Genomic DNA, 14,630 nt, shown 5'->3' with positions numbered 1-14,630 from the left:
CAAACTCTTTTGGGAAAAATCAACCTAAACAAAACCCTAAAATTTCCCACCATGATACAAATGGAGTTGTCCATATCAGACAGCCCATTAATCTGACTCCCCTCCTAACAATACCCCCGACCGAATACTCGGGCGCTGTTGTTGAGAAAAGGAGTGAACTTAGGTGAACCAGTATTTCCACCACACAGAGCTCCAACTCCCTTTGCCGAGTGGATGACTTCACATAGAACTTTAGAACAAGTTTTCAAGATTCTGCTGGATAAGGAGCTACACTAGGGGGTTACAATTGAAAATTGCGTAAATGAATATATTGCTCGTCAGGATGATAGAAGACAGAAATCTAGAAATGAGGGAATTTACAGCCCGGGGAAGTTACCAAGCACTGCACCGGGAACCGGAGACTGATCTCAGATGCCCAGGGATTCAGGTGAAAACTTGCTTGGATCGGCATCTAGGGGAACGCGTGACCAATGGACTGGTCTGGGCTGGCAGTCTGGTGGTTTCTTGCATTTGGCCATGTTGCCTCCAGGAGTTTGCAGGGAATGGTATCCGTCACCCAGAGAGTTGAGACCTGCTATATGATCAGCCTCGGCCTCTTCGTTATTCTCGAGTCCTTCGGGTATTTGATAGGACTAATTTGATACTTGATTATCGTATATTGTGCTGTGCTTTTAATATGTGTAGTACTGCATTATACCCGAGCACAAGCCCGCTGGGGGAACTTTTTGGAATTTCTAGGACAAAGTATTTATTGGGATCCGACCTTTACCGCCTATTTCTTAGCCAATCACAAGTATGCCACGGGTGACTTGTTAAGCCATTTAAAGTTCATCGGTGAAGCTCTCCCGGCTATCATACAAGCCTACTCTCTTTGCATGTAGTGATGTCTACATCGTATCGAATACCGGTATGAGAAAGGTTAAGTTTACTCGAGTCGGACAACCGGTTTTACGTGGAATATTCCTTTGGATGAGTGACAACTACTCGAGTGGATTGGGAACAACTCAAGGTAATGTTGGAGGAAAAACTCCAATTAGTAGTCTGGGTGGTGACAGAAATTGTAGTGGGTTTGCTCATCGGAGTCAGGGTCGCCTTCAGGGCTCCTGAAATTCTGAGCGCTTGGATTCATCGAATGGAATAGTTCATAAAGATGAACTCCACAGGTCTCGAAAACTAAAGTATTGTATGATGCCAGTGTAGAATTTCTTTAGTTCTTTAAAGGGTCGGTTCTAAAGCTACCGGTAGTCTTTCTTGGCTGATGAGACATCTGTAGATAGCACTAGGTTGGGATAGGGCTTAGTTGGCGTTTGATTACTTGCTCAGGATTTTGCCGCGTTGCGCGAGATTTATCCATCTGGAATCCAGGTGTTTATGCTCAAGCCGCATGATCTATCACTCCTAGGACCAAAGTTCGTCGTGCAGATTTTGGATAATATCATTAAGGAAAAAGATTCTTTTTTTTCCAAGTGTTTAAACCAGACGGCAGCGAATTTAGTTGAAAGCACATTTTTTCGGGGTGATAAACCTCTTTTGAGAGAGGGGGAGAAAATCTTAAATTTATCATACCGGTGGTCGCTGAAGATCGCGCTTGGAATCGACCCAAAGTTCCGGGATACACTGGTACCGGTTGCTATTAGCTGGAGCTAGGTCTGCCCTATCCCGGGTCAAACCGTCCAGCCGGAATCATCATACAGCACTGTACGAGTACCGACTATGGTCCTCTTTGTTTATTGAGTTCTACCCGGTCTGTTCGCAACCAACCATACCCGGACTAACCAGTGAATGGGCGTTCTATAAAAGTCTCCTTGAATCCCCTTCGGCCAGCTCGGCTTCGTGAGGCATGAGGATGAAAGTGCCACACAGCCTGGAAGCGGCATTAATTACACTATTGAGATTAGGATGGTATTGCTAATAGAGGATCCCACTGGATTGCATAATTTCATGATTGAGGTTTTTGTTAGTATGAATATTAAAAATAGATGGCGTCTAATATAACTGTGGAGTATACTCCATTAAACTGGGACTCGGGCTATGCTTCGGGTTTCAATTCACTGGAGTTATAGTAAAGGATCCTTCTAACGGTTGGCATCACAATCAACCTATTGAATTAGCCTCGTGTTGGTTCTGACACACAACGAAATCTCTAATAAAACTAGTAAATAAACTTTGGCAAATAGAGACCAGATGTGCTCTGATGGGGCCGTGGTTTCATTTCCGCCGAAGAATGGATGTTGAGCCCAATTGATCGAGAAGCGCCCCAACGGACGGAAGAAGAAGGATGCGAACAACAGGGTCTATATATATTTTGCGGGAAGTATGAAGGCTTTTGGTAATAGAGAAGTTTCCTATAATGAGTTAGCCATAGCTCCTAATACAATAATTTGTACTGTACACGAGTGCTGGGTTGGCTATTGAGATTGAGAAGAAAATCCCTAGTATAGCGCAGCGGGTGGCCGACCCCTCGCACTACGGGCTGGGTTCAGTGTGCAATTTTTTCTTATCCCAGCGAGATAGTAAGCGGGCATTGATGACAGTATGTGAAAGGATTAGGGGCCACTAGGTCGGCTCGCGCATACGGCGGCAAACCTCGGTGTGTAAGTACGGAGGCTTTGGCAAACGCCAGTATAATACTGGGCTTATGTAGGCGCATGAATGTGTTCATATCCTCACACCGACTATCAGCTACGGGGAAAAATATAGACTACGGAACATGACTTTATTTATTGGCCGCCTCGCGTCTCCCAATCCCCACATCTAAGGTCTTTCTAATCGCTTCCATGGATTGTACCCTCCCCTTATCGAGATACCACCACCCCCATTTGGTAGGGGCACGGCTAGCTGTGGTGCAGGAAGTAGTAGGTTTTGTTGGTCGTTTACCGTCTTGATGGGCGTTGATGGGTGAAGGGCAAATTGCGGGCCTAGACAAACGGTAAGGCAGGGATTTCTCTGTATACAGATGTTCGTCCCTTTCTTTGCGTTGTTAAAGTGTGGATATGCTACTAAATCACCTGGTGCTTGGAAAAATATATAGGGCGTGCCTTTCCTAGCACATTTGACTAGGAGCCTGACATAAAATGGCGCCTCGAACCCTTCCCCAACCCGGAATGGGTGAAGCTACGGGAATAGTGGAGTTTCCTAAGTTCGGCATCGGCGCCCACTAAACATTTCTAAGTTCCACGTAATCATAATTACTGTGGGATGTTTCGTCGGTACTACTACTTCTGGTGTGTCGACGATTTACTACCAATGCGTGTTGATGCATCTCACTGTCAGAGTATGTGTCTCTCTCGGGATTGCTGCTAGGAGAGGGATCATATGTTGACAGGACCGACCTGGATAGCCCATAAATCCCACAACTTCAATGCGGAATCTCGCTTTACGTTGCAATTCTATTCGCTCTCGGTAGCTAATTGGCTGAACATGACTCTTAGGGCGTTTGGTTGGATTGCTGAGGTACGCTGGGGCCAACTGGAGAGCTGGATGATAAACGAGAGGATCTTAAGATATTTTGTGAAAGCCGAGAAGTGCATCTGGCCTAGGGGGTACTATCTCGTGGAATTCGGTCGCTACTAGAGAGTAATATTTTGCCTATTTAGGTGATGATGCTTTTCTTCTCTAGTTCAAAGGCCAACCGGAGTAAAACAGTCACCAAGAAACAACGCGATGAGGACGCATGGCCCAAGGGACTCGTGAAGGGGAGATTTTAATGATATGGGTTTCGGAGCGTCATGTTTGAGAATAATTTCTCTTCTGGAAAATCGCCTTGGGATGCTAGACCAAGGTGGCTAGCTAGAATCACAAAGGCCGAGTTTCACCAAGAAGGAATATGGTGATTGCACAAGCGATATTCAATAGGGAAGCCGTCAAAGGGTTTCTTCATATACTTTGGGAGTTTGAGGAGAGCTCAGATTTTATAACATCCGACGCCAGGCTATCGCTCAGCGACATGCCAAGAATTAAACTTGGAGAATTTCAATTACCGGGCAATCCCAGCTGTTGCCAACGGAATCCTTCTTGGCCACTCTATCTTTGGACAATTTTGAAACACCTCCTGAAGATGCGACCGCTGCGAGAATTTGGATTCTGGTAGCGTTTGAAATAACGTGAAGGAGCATTTACCCAGGCGGATTCAGCCTTCTATTAAAGCAAAAGTGAATAATCGGGAAAAAGTATCGCCAAATGTAAGTGTTCCCGCAAGTGCATTACTAGACCGGAGAAATTAGATCTCCGGCCCTAAAAACTTTAATGGGCAAAGAAGAGGCAAGGCCTAAGGAATGACCATCTGGCATTAAAAATAAACGGCTGCGGTCTAAACTGATGACCTTGGGTCGCGCGAGAGGGGTTGCTGATTGGTTCCAGGGTTTATTACGGGAATGAAGGAACGTCGGGTAGAGTGTTGAATATTGGATCAGCTCCAGCCCTACAAGTACTGTGCTCTACTGGTGCGGTGCAGTGCCATACAAACTGACCGTATCCTTATTTTATATGGTGACTAGTTCTTGATGCACTGGGGTGTTAAAGGTTATATGAGCGGGGTTCACGAGACTTTACCGATCCAGCCGGGATGGAGATACCTGGACCTTGGGCACCACAACCGATGGTATCAATTCGTTCGAAGGATTGTATAAGCCTTGGGACACCGCATTAGGTTGGTACGGCGCATGGCATAACTATTTATAGGACTTACCTTATACTCGAGTGTACCCTTACCTTTTTTGGTACCTGCTATGTTCTCAACATTTAGATCTACCCACTGGTATGAAAACCGAGGGCGAGATCGGGCTATTGCGGGGGCACTTTCGGTCTCACGTTCCCCAAAACATTGGGAAAGGGAGCAGGTGCTAAAATTCAGAATACCAGACTGTGATTCAGCTCAGTTCCTCAGTAGCACCGTAAGTGAATACCCAGTGGGCGTGGCGTGCTGGTATTCTACTCTGAGCTTGACGCACTAAGGTATTTCCCACAAGGCTGATTGCTGGCCCGCTCCGTTCGGCGACCTTTCCCCATACAAAGTGACCGTTTCAAAACGGAAGGACGAGCATTTTAGTTTGGGGAACGGTCGCTGAACGGAACGGTTAGAGCGTTGCCAAATTACTCACCGCAACAATGCTTATCTACGACAATGAGTTAATATTTCGAGGTCATGAGATCATACTCGGCTCTTTTTTACCTGAGTGGTATTGGGTAAGCCTTAGGCCAAGTTCGTGGATGCACTTAGCCAAGGGAAAGAAAGGCGGCAAAGGGAATTGGCTTTAGTGGTGATGGCTGTTACCAGGGTAGTTGTAGGATATGGAGTCCCATACATGATGGCGCTTGTGATGGTCTCGCTACCCAACTTTCGGGGAGCATTGGCTGATTCGGGAGTGCTGTCTAGGGGTTTGGTGCTGCGGCTCTTTGTTTTTGTTGCGCAGCAATGGAATTTGTTCGATCGGATCATTGATCCGATTGACTGATTCCTACATGCTTCTAATTACCTAGGCAACAACTTCAGCTTCTCTGGATTTGACACTGATTTTTAGTAGCTGGTGTTCACCCACGCGGCACTCTCGCGCCGCGGGTGGAGTTTGGGATGTGATACCATCAACACGTTGGTGCCTCAGTACTCGTACTATATTTCATGAAAATCAGGCCCGAAAGTGGCATGGGGAAAGGGCAATCCTGGTACGCCGTTGAATACACGTTCGTCATTAAACACGATAGCCGACGTTAGCGGGTATGGCAGGGCTGAAAACCCCAATTTCCTTTCCATTGCAGCCTCAAAGGTACGATACCTAATCACGATCCCACACTTATCGTAGCTATACAATAGCGCTTTTACTGATTGGTGTGTTGTGGGCGAACTCCACCTGGGCCTGAATTGGATGATTTCCGATATGTTGGGAAAATATTGAGTCAACGGTCCATAGGAGCCTATGGCCATGAGCCCGGGAAACAGCGCGTCTGTTTTACTCTTAGGGGGAAGTCTTTTGCATTTCGTTCCGCTATGTTCGCTCGCCTCTTTCGGCATTCCGCAATATCTTATGCGAACACGCATTGTGCGGCTAACCTTCATCGGCTCTGAACCTGTTTATTTTGACTCCCTCCTGGTACAAACGCATGTGTCTAGTGCTGGCGGCTAACCCACCACTAGTGACTAAACGCCATAGTGTTAGAAACTCTGTGTCGCTGGGCATCGAGGAAGCCTCTCAATACCTAGACTCTGTTCAGAAGCTCTAAACATGCTCTATTGTATATGAGATATGTGGGTGGAGGGATGCCCAAATGTTTTCTAGCAGAATCTGCTGTTAGGAGGGACTTCAGGAGGGAAAGCATTCTGACCGTCATTTCGAAAATTAAAAGTGGCCCCACTACTTTGTTATCGAAAGCTCGGGTTCATGGTTGGCATCGTCTCTCAGAGTAACGAGGGCTTAATCTTGACCTTTAAGCTATTGTATGATATGGGATCTGGTAGAGAGCAGGGTTTCACTCGAGAATACCCCGCCACAGGGGAAGGAAGTACGGTCGAAGCTTGAGGTCGGGTTAGCGCATTAATTAGGCCAATTCAATGTTCGCACCCCCCACCAGGTGGAGGCGCGGTTCGTAGGCCAAAGAACCCCTCCCCCCTCCCCCTCCCCCATAAACCGGTGATTTGGGAAAATACCAATATCACCGATCCGCGCAAGGATGACCCTCCCCCTAGATAAAACGTCACTAGAGATATAACCCAAATGAGCCCTCTTGGATACTACCTGCCCCAAGCCACGCAAGGCTATCCCGGGAGAAATTTCAACGCTTTTTGTTTGACACCAAGAGTGGTTTCTTCCGGGTATCATAAGGCGTATTCACATCTACCATTGCCCCGGGATGTCTTGTCTTGCACCTCGTAGCATCGCTCCCTCATACCATCTACTCCAAGGACTTTCACACAGGCAGCTTAAACCTACCACATTTTTTTCCAAATATCAGCCCTCCCAACTTCTTGCTAGGGCTGGGAGACGTTATGATGTGACGTCTTGGAGGAATGAATGGAAGGGGCGTTCTCTGCCTTAAGCTGTTCTCGGTTTACGTTCGTAGATTAAAAGGCAGCGTGCCCCGCGGCCATATTCTCACCCCCAGACAAAAAAATCAATACAAAGGTACAGCAAAGGTACACACATCTTAACTTTCAACTCGACTTATTCGGAACTCAATCTCAATTGTATACGCTCTTCCAAACCGGTTTGGATTTTGGATTCTCGTTCTCCAGCGCAAAATTTTGGCAGTTTTATATAGTTAGCCTCACAACCGATACTACCTCTACGACACATCTACAACTACAAAGCCCATAACAAATAAAAACTCCGGATAGAGATGTGCCATTTTAAGGTGGTGAAATGGACGGGGTGTGGTTGTGAGAGGAAATTTACTGTATCTCCATGTTCACAAGGTGGGTTACCCCAACTCTTTGGGATTGGCCTCATGCAGTGCTTTGTATCACCGGTCTTTACTATCCTTTCAAAATTATACGGAAATCTGGGTGCTGGGCTTCTGAGTGCAAAATCCAAATTTGCGACTCTTGGCGGAAAGATTTCCGGATACTTTTGAAATCCGCTATTGTTGGCTTCAATTTCATCCGGATAACTTTAGCTAACATTGATACTCTCAAAGGGAACGGCGATGGTAACTGTAGTGGAGCTTCCAAGTATGAAAGGGGCGTTCAAGGGGGCGTATGTGGCTACCCTGATTGCCGATACTATGAGTATCATCGCTCCACTAGATGGAGCACCTCAAGCAACAAAGTGTTCCCTAGTAATAGATATACTTCAGCACCAGCTCGGCGTTCTTCTAACCGCACATCCCCCGCTATTTCGGCCCATGGGTCTTACTGCCCGTCTGGAATGAGAGGTTTGGGCTTCGGCTTAGCAATATATCCTGACTTCGAGTATACCGGCATCCTCGGACACTTTGCGCAGCAGCAGTAGTGGCTCTTTCGTCAATTGGAGAACAAACCGAAGCTTGCCCAGTTGCTGGCAGGGGCCCCACTGAAGGTTCTAACTGGGTAGTTCGCTGAGGCCGAGGGAATGCCGTCCCCGCCCAAAGCCTTGACACTTTTTTGAGAGGGCTACTCATTCAATACGGCCGTCTCCAATAGAGAGTGATGGTGAGTTCCGCCCATGAGTGGGCAAGTTATCCCTAGACACTATTGAATCCTCTTTAATTCTTAATCTCTCGTATTTTTATTTCTTATTCAGCGACCCGTTGTGCCTTATTGTCCCTGATATCATTATAATGTCCTACTAGATGTTTTCATTCTATCCCATTCCTTTTTTTTATTTTTCCACCTTACTTTCCCCTGTTTTCTCCCTCCCCTGTTCTTATTGTTTTTTCTCTTCTTAGATTTAGAATTTCTCTCTTGATCCTTTTAGATGGTCTGGTGTTGCGGTTGTATTTTTACGGCTGAATTCTCTTATCACCATAGATTTCTTTCCCCTTACTTAGACCGGTTTCGCACCCTTTCCTTTCAACCCGTACACTTTGTACTTTGGCTTAGATGATTTATAATTTTTCAATTTTTAATATTATACTTTTACCTGAACATGAAGCGTATCTTCATTGGGCGATATGACAGGGTTTGGGCGCTTGCCGGGACATTTCACCTTTTCATGCGAGGTAAAGCCCTTTAAAAACTGCCCAATGTCAACCGCACAAGGCTAATCTCTTAATCGACCAATGACATTCTTTTCCTTTATGGTGCAGCGGTACCTTACATTACTACGGTACTCGCTTCATGGATTATTTTACGGCCCTAACACCTGATTGAACGCTGGTGACCCCAGGCAACTGGTTTGACTGCCTGAAGTGGGAGAAATCTGTGGCTGGGTGCGCAGACACGGCTGTTGGCGCTTGATCAAGATAGGCGAGCTCAAGGCCGCAGAGACGCAGCGGGACCGCCACCAGACGGTCTACCTGGCGATCATTTTATTCGGTTCCTGAGGCTCTTTTTGAGCCTCATAATTGTTTGAGATCATTGACTCGTTGGTCTCAATCCGGAAGGGAACAATATTTGTGTTCGCATGATGCGTTATGTGTGATACTCTAATACTCGTGTAGTTTTTGTCGGGGGTAGAAGCCCTTGCTATCCCTGGCAGGGGATGTAGGAGTTTTACTGGTGGTTGAAATTGCGGGGTTAGGCCCCAAGTTCTTGGGCAGTACTGTACTCGTCCTAGGCAATAAGTACAGTACCTGTACTCATCCAATACGGTCCGCGTACCTGGAAACAGGGATTCGCAAAATATATGGGTAAAAAAAAGAAAGAAAAGAAAGAAATCCGTGCGTATCTGAGCGCCAATACAAACTCATGGCCCCTGTTGTCTGGGTACTTATTAAGTGGGGCAGGTAAGGGACAAAAGAGCCATGAACAACACCTGCCGGGAAGTAGATTGGCTCCTGGGGTTTGCTGTGTCTTGACTCTTGCGGTACCGTGAGATATCGTGCCACACGGGAGCACTGAACAGAAGGTTCCGGGGGGTTCCGGACGTCTGATATGGTACAGTACTCAGGTCGATGCCTTTGATATCACTCGGAGTGCGCCCGATGGGGTTATTAAGCTTCTGGCAGTGTAGGTGCCCGATCGAGGGTATACTTGCTAGCAGAATTTTGTGCGGAGGTCTCCATTTTTTTAACTTCCCCAGCCTGGCTTACTTGAAGCAGGTGCCGGGCATTGATCAGTGTTGTACGGGCACCAAGATTACAACGGAGCGTTAATAAAAGCGACTGCCCCATGTGCGGATAGTTGGCAAAAACAAAAGGACCCAAGCCAAGGGGAGGGTGTGCCTTGGAGGCGAACTTCAGAGAGCTCTCCGAACTCTGGCATGCGATGAATGGTGGTTAGAGACTATTCCGGGCGTGTCAACATTGCTGCTTGTCCATTCTTTGCCGGGTCGGTTCTCGAAACACAGCCCAGAGTTCGCTAGTAGCGTTCTTGAAGAATAATAATCGGGACTTAGGAACCATTGATCACTTGTCACCTGATTGCTTAACCGATCAAAACTTCCACTTGTATGATACTAAGTTCTGCACGTGCCTCGTTTAGAGAGTGTAACTGTGCTTGAGCCGCGATGTGCGCCAGAGGGTATTCAGTACTACCGGTAAATTAATAGTAGTTATCCTAAACGATTACAGATATTCTTCAGAAGGCCTCTCCACCAATGAAACTATCGACAAGAGAAACCTACACTGTTACCAATCACTGGGTTCCTTTCTGCGCTTACCTTACTCTTGAATTATTTGAATTCCATTCTTGCAGACTAGTGATCCTGGTCAAGAGTCCCAGCCTTGTTCAGGATGGTCTATGCCTCGCTGGAGGAATCTCGTCTAACTGAACCTTTTTTTTCCCCTTCACCCCCGCAAGATCTTTTAGGTGGGGAACACAAGGTACCGGTATCCTCGCCGTCATAAGATCCCGGCGAAGGTCATGTTTTCGTGCACCGCCGTTCAGTGACCCATACAAACAATTTTACTGTGTTCGGCAAAAAGCACCACAGTTTTTGCTCTTGAAACAAATTCTGAAGTCTGCTCCCGCATACTTTCACATCCTAACTTAGAGATTAAAATGCCACAATACGCCTTCCCGATGTTTAATCGACTGAACTTGCTTGAAAGTGTCGTAAGAGTGGAAAATCGGTATACCGCTAGCGGTGTAACCCGGATCTGACGGAATCTTCAGTTAGTGCCCTGGCTTTTGCGGACCAAAAAAGGAAAAGCCCAACATCGGGAAGTTTGAGATGGAATTCAGCCTACTCGTGGAAGGCAAGAAGTACCCGAAAAACAAGGGTCATGAATTCGTATGGGCTCTGAGATACGCACAGCCTTTTCGCCATATATTTTGAGAAGCCTCGTTTTCGGGTACTTCTTCCCTACTACGAGCGGAAATGATCGGAAATGATAGGATTTCGGAGTTGGAAGTGGAGCGATTGGTGGATCGAGCCAATTGATATAGTGCTGGGATGGCATCGAGCGCGGTGATATCGACAAGGCGAGGTTTAGGTGGGTGCCTCACCACAATCTTGGCTTTTCGTGCTAGAGCTCGAATTTCTTCACAGGCCTCGGGAGCGTCCTCTGCATGAAATATAGGGGATTGCGTGCGGGTGCTGCAGTGGAGCGGGCTTCACCCCTCCACCGACCCGAGCGCTTGAAAAAACCCCCTTTGGGGTGATTTAACACTAGGAAAAACTATCACGATATTTTCCTGCTCCTTGGAATCGGTATCTCGGGAGATCCGTGAGGACCAACCCCTCCTATTCTTAAAGTTAACCTAGACTTGGTAGCATTTGGTAGAACAGTATAGAGTATACAACACCGTCGGCTGGCAACCTACTGCCATAGCTGGTAACCTATCAACTTACTATAGCACAGAAAAACCAGCACCGTTCTACTCGGAAGCATGTTGTAGGCCTGTAGAACATTAAAGAAAGAGCTATTGCTAAGTACTCAAGTTTTACTGTACACCACAGTAGGTGATCCAGTTTGAGTTCTGGCTTCATCAGTTTGACACTGGGGGATGCATGAGGATCCTGCTTTTGTGACACAAAGACACTTTGATCGTGAGCTGAATGGGTTTTATTAGTATTTGTTTTCGTATTGTCTCCTGTACTGTATTTCTCACTTCCCATGGGATCCCTCCCTACACAGGGAGTCTCCTGGAGTGGGGAGGCCCTGCACAACAACAAAAGACTTGGAAATTGTTGAAGACAGCGCTCCGCATGCAATAAAACCATCGATACGGTATTGATTTTTCTGAATAAAAAAGTCCTTTCAAGGGGCCCTCTGGTGTGCTGAATTGATGGGGTTAATAGTTTTACCTGTAATTTTTTAATTCTGTGATGGGATTATTCGCAGTTAACTGGGAGGCTGTTGGAAATATTTGATGTGGTTCCCTTTCGGGAAGTGGGAAGCTTGGCATTGTCGTGCACACGGAGAAGTCTCTACTCGTACCGGGAGACTATTGGCTCGCATACGGTCTCCATGCCCGGGAACCTCCCAGCTGTTGGCATCCGCTGCGGTAGGGATGTGCTCGGGCGAACCAGTCGAAAATGGGGGGCCTTAAAACTAGGCTTTTCATTGTCTAACCGGACCAGCGCATGGCAAAGGCTGAGAAAGTAGCCCCACATCCATTTCTTTGCACTTTTGTTCTTGATGATAGTAGCACGTTCCGGTTCTTAAGTCCCTTCTGCTGGTGCGAGATTTTCCAAACCGATTGAATTCGAATTCCTCCTTTTTTCCGAGCCACGAGCCTCTACCAAACGATGGATTCAAGCACAGGGTTCTTTGAGTTTATATTTTCGGAGAGTCCGAAGAACTTTCAAGCTGCATACGAATCATTGGCTTCCAAACCTTACCAGATCTTTGATATCCTTCTTAAGGAAGAGCGTTCCACAAATTTCTTCGCAAGAATAGGGGTTTATGGAAATAATCTTGCTAACCTGTTTGATCAATTTCCGAGCTTCCAAAAATATGATTACAGAACCTCGCTATTACAAGAAATGATCAGAGCTTTTACTCTCTCATTACTCGCTGAAAGATTCGATGACATGAAATCTAGGGGTGTAGCCGCAAGAATTGTCGTCTCAGTGGTAAAACTATCGGATCCAACCGCTTTGGGGGAGCTTGGTATGAGATTAGGAGCTCTCCCAGGGATATTGCAAGCTTTGATTGCCGAAGGGCACATAAAAGAGCTAGCTCTGAGTCACAAACAGTGCTTTGAAGGTCTCATTTCTGAACCTCAGGCCAGGAACAAGTGGGTTGAACTTATTATGGATTTTTGCAAGGAATGTGGGGTTCACGGCTCGAAGCCTCAGAGAACCAGCGACATCGAGTTGGCGAAGTTTATTCGCACCGTTCCTTGTGAATCTTGTATTTCTGACGTTTCTTTTAATCCCGGGCCCAACCGAGGTAATGAGGGGGAGTCTACAAGACTCAGAGACTACGCTTTCAGAACAACCATGGACTCGAATATATTCAGTTACCTCTTAGGTGAGCCTCTAGGGCCATGGAAGATAATTCTTTCCCAAGAGGCTATGGAGAATCTGAGAGAAGTTAATACTCAAGGTACTTGTTCTATAAAAGCAAGGTTCTTGGATAGTTTCTGATGCTAGGCAGGTAACCTGGAGGATGTTCATCGCAAGTTCTGTCAGCTCGCATCCGGAGACTGGGGTGGGAAAAAAATACTTCATAGGGCAAAGTGGGGCAACTCTCTGAGCTACCGGATTCCTCTATTCAAAGCCTTCTACAAAACCGGGTACTTTATATTATGGCAAATCGACACCGCTTTTGATGAGAGGTTTGGGGAAGATTATCAAGTTATAAAAGGTCTGGTTGCCTGTGATGTTACCCTGATAGGTAGGGGGCTAATGAGAAATAACTGCGGTTTAGTATGGGCAATCGGAAAACCCCCAAATGTATGAATTCGGTCCTAGAATGATGCAGATATAGTGATATTAAGATGAAGCAGCTCGACAGGATTGGTGTACAGATTCATCGAGCACAACAAGTCTATACAAGTGCTCGAGCGGGAGCTTGCAGCAGAGACGATTTGGATGGGTCACGAGAGATCAGGTATCCAGACAGAGTGTGCTTGGAGGGCAAGGAAAGTGGTGTTGTGGGGGCTGATAACACTGGCTATGAGGATTTCGATGACTCAGCGCAACTAGGTAAAGAAGTCAAAAAAGCCCCACTTGCGTTGCTCTCGCATGGGAATGCTAAATTCTGGGTTAATAGCAAAATTCTATTGCCTCACAACAACTGTTCTAGATAATATTACTTCTGCAGCTAGAAATGTGGCATACCCGGTAGACTTATCGAAGGAGGAGGCCTTAGTGGTGAATCACTATCTAACACCGGCATTCATTCTCGGGAGAAGCGGGACTGGGAAAACGACTTGCTTAGTCTACAAGCTAGTAGGAAGGTATCTAAATTGTATGAAGAATGGAAACCCGTTGAGACAAGTACGTTACTGCAGGCAGTCTGAGTTTGGGGCATGTCCAAAGAGTGTAACGTCAACTGAGCTGACAATTATAGGTCTTACTTACAAGGTCAGAGGGATTGGTATCGAAGATAAGAATAAATACAAGCGGGTTGATTGAGGCGAAATTGGGTGAAATGAAGAGGCAAGCTGAGGGTAATTATGTCAAAAATGATGATTATGATGACAATACAAGAAAAAAATTCTTATCACTCACCGATATTGATTTCCCGCTGGTGTGTACCTTTGATTACTTGCTAAGGCTTATTGAGAATAGCATTAGGTTTGTTACTCCTCTGCTTAAACTGTTGTTATATAGTACGCGTGTTAAGACGCCCGCAGGGGACAGGAGAACCGGAGAAAATACATGAAGATAGACAATTCTAGATGCACACGGGTAGTCAACTTCACGAGGTTCAAAATCGAGTACTGGGAACGCCTATCCTTGCGGTTAAAGAGGGGCATTCCAGTGGATTTAGCATTTCTTGAAATCATGGGAGTCATTAAGGGATCGGTTTCGCCAGCAGGAAACTACGAGCCTTTATCTCGCCAAGAGTATCTGGGAAAGCGCTGGAGATTAGCACCAAACTTTGCATCAGAACAGGAGAGAGATATTGTCTATGATCTATATGAGTGGTATGAGCGGACGAAG

This window comes from Tuber melanosporum (assembly GCF_000151645.1).
Source record: "Tuber melanosporum whole genome shotgun sequence assembly, scaffold_107, strain Mel28".
Lineage (NCBI taxonomy): Eukaryota > Fungi > Ascomycota > Pezizomycetes > Pezizales > Tuberaceae > Tuber > Tuber melanosporum.
Note: the sequence above shows the minus strand (reverse complement) of the source record.